We start from the raw sequence: 10228 nt of genomic DNA, 5'->3' as shown, positions 1-10228 counted from the left end.
ATGACATTGTAACCTCCACAGGAATCTCCTCGCCTCTCTGGACCCTGTAAATCTTTAATGTCTCTGAATAGGGTTTTTAACCCTCGCTCTGCCTCCACCTCAATACACACGACTAATGCCCAGACAAGTTTAAGCAAGTCTGGTAGTCAGAAATCATAGCTCCTGAATACAGAAAAGGCAGCTAATGAATGAAAATATGCATTTACTCTGCCGTTCCCTCCTCCCCCTACCTTTTCCTGAAGGCTTTGAGTTGAAAGAGAAAGACCATTCTTTAAAAAAATAAAGCTCTCTGCATAGAATGATTTTATTCTATTATTTTGCCAGATGGAGAAAATCCTGACAAAGCAGTACTAAGCTTCTCAGCCCCAGGCTTTTTAATGCCACAGGATAAAGCAATCTGACCTCTACTCCCTTGCCTCTGAGAAATAAGAATAAATTATAGCCATAAAGAGGGCCTGCTAATAGTGTGCAATTTTGCCATCAGTTATAGAAATGTTAAATAGCTTTCGATGAAACGAGGCCCTGAGCCATTAGCAGCCTGCACACTTTCTGGCAGACTCCAAGTCACTTCACTCTTTCATCCTTTTTCCTTCTCTTATTTCCTAGTTTTTTGAAGCAGGTCATTTTTGACAACAATCCTGTACTAAAAAAACTCCAGGCTGATCCTTCGCATAATGCCGCGTCTTTTCAGCAACACCAATGCACTTTGGAGAAAAACACATTCCTGTGGTCTCAGCTTCACTGTTTGCAGCAGACAAGCTTTTCTGCAGCAGGTTCCTCACCCTTCTGAGGAGCACTTCAGACCTACAGAGCCTGCTCTGGTTGCCCACCGCAGGGCTGGGTCCATGAGAAAGGGAGCACTACTGACAGGGCTGAAGTCGCAGAGAAATTCTGAAAATTCCTCCCCTTGTCCTCAGATGTGGCAAACGCGTGGCTTTCTGTGTCTATGCTCTCTTGCTAACTTGACCAGAAACAGGAAGCATCTGCAATCTGCAAAAGGAGGCTCCGGGGTGACCTTATAGCGGTCTTCCAGTACCTCAAGGGGGCCTACAAGAAAGATGGGGAGAGGCTGTTCAGGAGGGCCTGTTGTGATAGGACAAGGGGTAATGGTTTTAAAATAGAGGGAGGTAGATTCAGGTTGGATATTAGGAAAAAATTTTTTACCCTGAGAGTTGTAGAACACTGGAACAGGTTGCCCAGAGAGGTGGTGGATGCTCCATCCCCGGAGACATTCAAGGCCAGGTTGGATGAGGCCCTGAGCAACCTGATCTAGTTGGAGATATCCCTGTTCCTTGCAGGGGGGTTGGACTAGATGACCTTTGAAGGTCCCTTCCAGCCCTAACCATTCTATGATTCTATGAATCTCACAAGCAAGTCTGTTCTGTTGAGGTTTCTTGCCCCTCCTCAGACACCGAAAATGTTGCACTCTTAAACCGTTTTCTGCTTGGCGAAGAAGCATCTACAGGAGTTAATATATGTCATTATTCATAATCTTGGTTGATAGAAGAATATGCGTGTTATTGGCTTAATTCTGGCTGTTGTTAATTGCTATAGAAGATTTTAACAGGGACTTAAATAGAAGTCAATGTCAAGTCAATGCAACACGCTTCCATCCAAGCTCGCCCTGGGGCAGCAAACCAAAATTAGATCAAGTTTAATATCAGAGATGACAGAGCTGGATCTGAACTTCACCAAAGCTGTGAAGACTTTGAATCCGGGATTGTAATCAGACTTCACCTCCCATGAAATTGGCCTGAACCCAAACTCCTCAAAGCTCAGATCTGAAAATTAGGTCAGACTTATCTGACACAGATTTATTATTTAGGCTGTGCAAGTGCTTACTGAGGGACTTGGGAGTTTTGCATTTAATTTTATTTTCTTCAGCACTTCCCAGAGGGAGGAAATATCATAGTCACTTAGAAATCCTCTACTGTGCCATGGGTCCAACCAGGGGCTGTGGGCTACCTGAAAATGCACAGCAGTCCTATGGTCCCACTTGCATCAATAGTGCACTGATCTTCTGCATTCCTGCACTCCTCTTATGCACTCGAATTCCTTTGGAAAGCAAACAGTGTTCTGCAAAGGCTCAGCCACTTGCTCATGCTCTTAAATTAATGTTGCTATTTTCCATAATGCCATTAGATAGAAAAATTACAAGCAGCTCTATTTGATTTCAAGCACTCTGTCCTGCAGTTAAAGTAAGAAAGGGACCACTCAACACAAATAAATGACCAAAAGGCAAAATAAGAAGCTTTTGCTTTTTGGTACCTCTAACCGAGCCTTACTGACAGGACTTTAAAAAATGGAAGCGATACAACTTGTGTTTGTTTCGAATAGCGAGGGAAAACCTCAACGCAAAGGCAGCTTCTGTAGGAGGAGTAACTGTAAAAACGCAAATTCTGACGAGCAACACTTGTGACAGCAGGAGTTGCACTCCGTGACCTCAAAACCTCTTCCAGCCTCAGCTTTTTGTGGCTGTAACAGGCTCAATTTCAAAACAGTCTGATGGACTGTGAGGATACAGAGTCTTGGAAAAATGGTTTGGAAGAATGCATTGTGCAGCAGTGCCCAACCCCTCAGGGGGTTCAGCCGAAGTGGTTTAAATTCCTGATTTCTGTTTTCAGTACTGATCCTAGAAGCCTGGAGATTTGGGGTGGAGGAGGGTAGAGACCAAAGAAGGAGAGCACGGCATGTTCTGAAATTCAGGTGCTGTCAAGGAGAGTGAAGGTGGAGACCCCCCAGAGCTCGACATTGGCATCAGGGGCCATGTCAGCCCCTTCACACTCAGCATCCCCTCTGGGCTGCCAAGGGCTCGCTGCAGGCAGCAACCACCCTCCTCTGTTGTAAGATGAGGGTGTTGTGCACCATGGGTAAAGTCACTGTTTTTTCCTAAGATGCCGTATCCTGCAGTATGAGCACACCATTTCTCTTCAGTTGTGTCCACAGCATCTAAATTTAGGATTCCTATTTCCCTCTATAGCCAGTGTGACGCAAGAGCCTCCAAGAGATGAGTCAGAGCACCCAAAATAGCTGCCTAGATAAGACATCCTCAACTTCCTAGTGAGTCTTTACTCAGTCCAGTGAGTCTTTACTCGGTCAGGTCACCAGGTCCTTGGTCTCAATAGCTTCATTCAATTCAAGATAAAGAAAAGATTATTTAATATGTGGATTTATAATTTATGGACACTTTCTACAGCTTCCCACAGAGTGCTGCCTGTGCCTTGAGGCTGAGTGAGGCCTCGGCTCTCCAGTAGAACATGTTTGTAAGGTAAAACACAAATGTCAAGTAAGTTGTTATATATATGGATGAAAAAGAATAAGATTTTCCTCCTTAGGTAGTTTTTGTTCCCACCAGCACCTCTTGCTTGGTCGTGTCCAGAACTGATAGAGGGAATATTTTTAAATTAGGCAGCAATTCAATACTTAGCTTTTGAAGCAACTGTTTTCTCATCTAAAACTGTTTAGTAAATATTTGACATTTTATTTTCTATCTCTTCAGTTTACATATTTTTAATTTACTTGTGTTTCTGTTATTTTGCTTCTTCCCTTCTCTTCTTCTATTTTTCAATCTCTATTTCTGCATAAAAATGGATGGGAAAAAGCAAATAAAATATAAAGTAAGGAGGGGGGAAAAGGAGGGAAACTAAAGAATTGGGGGGAAAAAAAACCTGTTTGAACAGTTAAATGGGCTCTACAGAAGCTCTGACTCCAAGGATGTGAGTGAATATTGACACATGCAACAATCTGAAAACAGGTATTTCTAAAGCTTGTGCTTTAGAGGAAGAATAAGTTTAGTGCTTAAAAATGAGAATTTTATGCAATTTTTAACTACTTTATATGAATGTAATTCAAGGGGCTTCAACCAAGTTCCTCGAGCTTGACAGTGGCAGAAGGGCAGAACTTTTGCCTCTGGCAAGCAGAATTGTGTGCAGTATAGCAAAGCCTTTATATTTAAAGGGTATTTTTTTCATGTATAAACCCGACTGTGTTGTGAGACAGTTCACTGGGGGCTTTAGCAATAGATATATATGAAATGTCAAAATAATTATATCATGTAAAATGAAATTGTTCTATGTTAATTATTGCAGTTTATATATTGGTAACATGGGTGTTTTCCTGAATAAACACATCTGATCCATAACACGGTGGTAAGTGTCTCTGTAAACATAGAATCATGGAACGGTTTGGGTTGGAAGGGACCTCAAAGATCATTTAGTTCCAATCCCCCTGCCATGGGCAGGGACACCTTCCACTACACCAGGTTGCTCAAAGCCCCATCCAGCCTGGCCTTGAACACTTCCAGGGATGGGGCAGCCACAGCTTCTCTGGGCAACCTGTGCCAGTGCCTCACCACCCTCATCATCGTCTTCAGACATATCACAGAGCATGTCTCCAGGTAGGTACATGAACGGACCTGATCCTGCAGCCTGGCCAAGCCCAAACCTGTTCCTTATGGGCAAGTTCACTTGATGCTGGACCACAGTAGCCCTTTGGACTACCTGCTTGGGTAGGGGGCTGCAAGTGAGCATCTGCCCTTCTCCAGGAGCATGGACCCCTGTAACAGCTGTAGAAAGATGCACGCACAGGTCTAGTTGGCCTTTTACTGACTGAGATCCTGAGGCTCGGGAAACACTTAGGAAATTTTGGCTGGTTTAAACATGTTGTGAGCTGAAATACACCTTAGAGTGAATGGGGGCTGGTTGCCTGGTCCCCTGATGCACCGTTCAGACCCGCAGCAGTGCCAGGAGGTTGTGCAGCAATTACTGGAGCAAGACTTTGTGCTTGTCTTGTGTCGGTGGCATCTGAGTAAAGACAACTGAAAGTATCACAGTGCTCTTGATGTTGTAGAGCAGTGATGAGATGCAGATCTGGCCCTGAAAATGTAACAGAGCTGCATTTCATAGATGCAGAGAAGTTTGCAGGATCTTTCAGTGCTTGGCAGACTTTTCTTTTTCTCAGATGAGAATAAAATGTCTGTTTGAAGATTTAATCATTTAAAAATTTTATGTGAATGCTAATTAATGTTTTGGAATTCAGATCTGTGAAGTGCATAGTACTTTGGCTCTGACTCAGAAGAACACATCAGAACACTGTACACAGAGGAAGCTAAAGAATGAAAGAGAAAACAGTGAAACTGTGTGGAAAAAAGAAAAAGCCAAGTCATACACTCTTGAGATATGTGAGATATCAGCTAATCAGGTTTTATACATCATAAATGTTTCTTAGAAACTATCTGTTTTTGTCATATGACCCAAATCCTGTAAAATGGACAAAACAAATGTGTTGAACAGTAGTTACAACACATAATCCAGAAAATAACACTCGAATCCTCTCCTGTCCATTAGCAAAAATTCTAGCTTCTAACCACAAGGAAGTTTTTTCCTTAATGGTTTTCAGAAGTTCATATGCTACAGAAGATTTATCCTCCAGGATTCTAAAACGTTCTGAGCCTACTCAGATCGAATACGCATCGCTGTTTGATGGGGACCTACTGCATACACAAACTCGTATCATTCATAATACTATTTTTTTTCCTGAAAGAACAGACTCCAAAGGTGAAGAAAAAGATCTGTTTCTCAACTCCGCATTAGTGATTGCCCGCAAGAGAATCAAAATGAATAGATTATGTTAAAGGCAAAAGAGAATATTGCGTAAAAGAAACTGAAATGGATTTTTTTTTCCTCTTTTTTTCCCAAAGCTTGCAGGGCTCAGCCACACAAAGAAAACCAATGTCCCAGAAAGTGCAAGACACAAATTTTTCAATAAAGCCACATTTTTTTCTTTCTTTCTCTGGAAAGTACCAGTTTCACTGAAACACTTATCAGCAGAAGTTGCTAAGACCAGGCTGGAATTTCTGGTCAAAACCACAGAAAGACCAAGACACTAGCACAAAATATCCAGGGGATCTGGCTCTTCCTAGAGGCAGGAGGACGTGGCTGTAGAGCCTTAAACCGGGTCCCCTCCAACGGAGGAGTGCCCCAGCAGACAGCCCCGATCCCCCATGCTACGCTCCCTGCTACCACCAAAAAAACAGCCTCAGTGTTCAAATCTCTGTGAGTTAATAGAAGAAACGGATCATGGCTGAATATCCTGTTGTGGTGTCCCTCTCGGTGGCTGCAGAAGAGATGCTTTCATGCTAATAACAGGCTATTTCTGAAAATCCCCAAAGTGCTAAGCAAGAAGCTAAGTGCTGAATCTGGGAGCCACTGCTGGGGACAAATCCTCTGCTGGAAGGGTTAGTGGTGTAAATATTACTGATTTCATCCCAGGGAACCAGAATGCCTTATCCCTGGATCAGAGGGCTAGTAAATGGGTTTCAGTTATTTGGTTTGAGGTTTTGGAGGCGATAGGAGAAGCCCTGGGAAGAATCCTGGAGAGCTGCAAGTACCTGCAACACGCAAGAGTGATTTTCGACCCAGATTTGGCATTTTCAGCCCTTAGCTGCTGGAGTCTTCTGGAAAATCCGTTGCTGTGTAACTCCTCAGAGGAGGTGGTACCCATCCCTTCCGGATTTTGCGAATCATCCCCTTGGAAGAGTGCCTGAGACAGCATCAGTCAGCTAAGCAGCACCGAGAGTACTCACCCTCACTCGCCCTCACACTTATTTTCCTGCTATGCCTCACTCTCCTCTTGACATCAGGCTCTTATTCATTTCTTAAAAACATAGAAAACCCTGGAAAATATGTTCCAGGCTTTTTCTTTGCTATTTTCTTTCACCACACAGAAAGGTGGAGAGCACAAGGTATTGACCAGCGCTTCCTCTTTCTGTTTTCTCAAGTATGTTTCTGCCCTACGCTCGTTTGCTTTGTGCCAGTTGCGCTCTCCGCTGCCTTCCTCTCTGGCTTCTCCGAGAGTGCCATGGAACCGAGAGGTCCCCTGCCTCGAAAGTGGAGGCAGATAGAAACTCTTTAGCAGACGGGCACTGGGACACAACTGCCTGCTTCCTCCTCTTGGGAGAAACTCTTGTAGGAGTTAAAGAAAGAAGAAAATTGTTTTGCAAGTTGAAAAGAATGATCTTTTAACTTGCTAGAGCTCAGGATGGATTTTGGCTGGGATTTTCCAAGGAGTCCAAAATAGTGGATGTACAGCTTACTTAGAAATTCCCCGATGTGTGAATAGCTTTTTAAAAATATCATGTTCCTGTTCATTCCCAGCTCTGCCACTGACTAAGTGTGGCTGTGCCTACACCGACCTGAGGGCAGGGTTTGTCTTGGGCATGGTGCTGGCATCAGGCAGTCACAGCGTTGGATGCTGGTGGTACAGCACCCGCGGGGGTCAGGGTATGGCAAATCCCATACCCGGCGTGAGGCTGGGGCCATCCCAGGAAGGATCCTGGGACCAGTGATGCTGCTACAAGGCAGGCGGTGTGGCTGGTCAGGCTCATCTGCAGGCAGATGTTTTTCCGGCCCATATTAAGGTTCACTTTTCCTTCCCATCCTTTACCAGATCTCACGCTGTATCCTGCTGCTGGTTTCTGGTTTATCTCAGATTATGCTTTGACAGCATGGGACAGCAAAGGGACAGGAAAGCTGGACTCGGGATCCAGTTGAAATCCGCATTCCATCCTCTGCAAGCTCTGGCAAGTCAAGGGCAACCATTTCAGGCTCTCTCCATTTTCACAAGCGCTGCTTGAGGTATATCCTTGCCCTCACTGTCCGCCATAAGCACTTGCACAAAATGAGCTACCAGCTATGAAAACATTTGCCCATATCCTATCTGAGGTTTAGGTTTCCTGATCCAACAAAACATACGTAATATTACTTTAGCTCCACGTCATCAGAGAGATGCTCCAAAATTACAGCAATGACACCAACAGAGCAGCTTGTAACAATGACAGATGCATTTGTAGAAGACACAGAAGGCTTTAAAGGGCAAGTTTTTGCTGTTGGACATGTATGAACCACCCTCACGCGATATAGCCCCTGGGACTGAAGTGGTATAGGCAGTTCCTGCAGTATCATTGATCAGGATCCAAATACTAGACTATGCAAGCAGAACTAATCCAGCATGGCAGCTGAGACTTGAGATAGTTTGGAGACATTTCAACTGTACATTACACATTGGATTATGCACTTCGATCATGAATAAAGAGATGTCTTCCAAGGAACAAATCACAAGGAAAAGTTTTGTAAAGAAAAAAGTTGAATTCTTCTAATGTCTATTATTCTTTTTAGGCTGGAAGTTAAATCACAGTGCATTCTTCTGTTCAAAGTGTTGCTATTTAATCGTGATTTCTAATATTCAGAATATTTTGGTTTACTTGAAATAATTTAATCTCGACATGTAGGGTATGACAAGATAGGACTCAATACAATGAGATAGAAGAGATGGTCAAAAAGGTCTAACCTCATACTGGAAAATTATGATCTGTATCATATAATGGAAAGTCTTTCAAATCCTTGTCTAATTATTTTCTACAAAATCTTAAGAAAAATTAATCACAGGTCTTAAGCAATCATAAGCATTGAAAAGACACTCATCATCTTCCCCTGGAACTGCTGAATGCCCTAAAGCTTGCAAACATTTACGCATTTGTTCAAATGCTTCATGACAAGCATTACTCTCATTACTTTCCTTGCCCTTTGATTTTCCTTTTTATTACAAAAAAGGAAAAGCACCTCTCCCTTCACCGTTACCAGACATCAAGCACAGTTTCCCAGCTCAAGAACATTTTGATTTTCACTCTCTCTTATACAGAGCCCCCATCCTCCTGGAGCTGGTGCCCCAGCAGCAGAGCAGCCACAGCACGTTGCGAAGCCGTCCCAACCCAGGCTGCAGCTGAACCTAGAAGAGCAACTTTCTTAGTCAAGTCTTGGCTGCGGTGGGAGCTCTGCGCATCATTTGTTTGTGGCAAGTCACTAATGATGTCATACAGCCTGATTTTCATTAGTCAGGCCTGGACATACCATGGTGAGGAAGGGAAACTGTGCTTTTCCCTTCCCCTGATGAGTTAGATGCCGCCACCCAGAGAATTTATTTGGGACCTCTGGCATTTGTCCTATCACTGTTGTGACTATCCACAGCGACAAGGAAAGAGCTTTTTGCACCCTGTCCCTGCGCATGCCGACAGACGTGGTGGGTCAAATGGAGCCACGTGATTAAAGTGGCAAATCTTTATTATCAATGCAAGGCTCTAAAAGTGACTCAGATAAACCAATAAAAAACCCAGGCTCTGACCCATACAGCGAATCATTTGGGTGAGGAACAGGAGGAAATCACTCAAGGCAGACCACTGAGCAGTGATTTTATTGACATTTTGTCAGGCATCATGGCAGTTGGCGCCTACCACGATTCAACAGCAAGGCTTAAGTGACAACTTGCACACCGTGTGGAAAAGGATCCTGTGAATCTGCCCCAAATCTTTCATCATCTCAGTGATGGGAAGAGGCCTATGACCAAGTCTTGTGCAAGTGGAAGATGTGTTTGAAAACAAGCAATGAAGAACCCCATATTAACATTTGACATCACCAGGTACTACTCCACTTAAAGAAGAAAGTACGTAGAGTATCTTATTAGAGTATCTTATTATCTCAGTGTATCTTCTGAGATATAAGCCAGAGATTGCTATTCAGTCTGCTAATAGGTTGGTTCCATGTGTTCTCTCTTCTTCAGGCTTAATTCTGTGATGGAAGAAGCAATGATACCATCTTTGCCTCTTTCTTCTGAAACTGAGCAAGGAGCTCTGTTACAAAGAAAGGAGGGGTGAGAAGCACCAGAGGGAAGACCACAAGCCCAGAAGCTAAACTAGTTTGCCTTAGATTTTCCACACTCCCCTTTTGTGCCTGGCTTCTTGCTCAGAATCAAACAAAACAACTTACATAATCTCCTGACAGCACTGTGACGTCCTCACGGTGCAGATCTTGCTTGTTCCTATTTCACACGTGTTTAGACGTGCCTGTGAGGTGCAGCATCTAACTCCAGCTGCCTTCCACCACAACCACAGTGCCCAGAAACGGCTTCTCTCCTTTTCGAAGGGCTTGAAATATTAAATAAGAAAGAATATTCACTTTTGGATTAAAGGTGTAGAGAAATAGCTAACAACCCACTTGACATTGCTTTATGTTGATATTTTCATTAACGTCGATGCAAGATCTCAAGGTTCTGTTATGTTTCCCATCATGGTTTCTTTCATTTGCACCTAAATCTGCACCGTGCACATTAAGGAGCCCTGCACATGCTTCTGGCTGCTCTTGGCCTCTCTCTGCAACACACAGACTTTGGGCTCTTT

Source organism: Tauraco erythrolophus, chromosome 22 (genome assembly GCF_009769465.1).
Source record: "Tauraco erythrolophus isolate bTauEry1 chromosome 22, bTauEry1.pri, whole genome shotgun sequence".
Taxonomy (NCBI): domain Eukaryota; kingdom Metazoa; phylum Chordata; class Aves; order Musophagiformes; family Musophagidae; genus Tauraco; species Tauraco erythrolophus.
The sequence above is the reverse complement of the archived record's forward strand: the minus strand, read 5'-3'. Positions refer to the sequence as shown.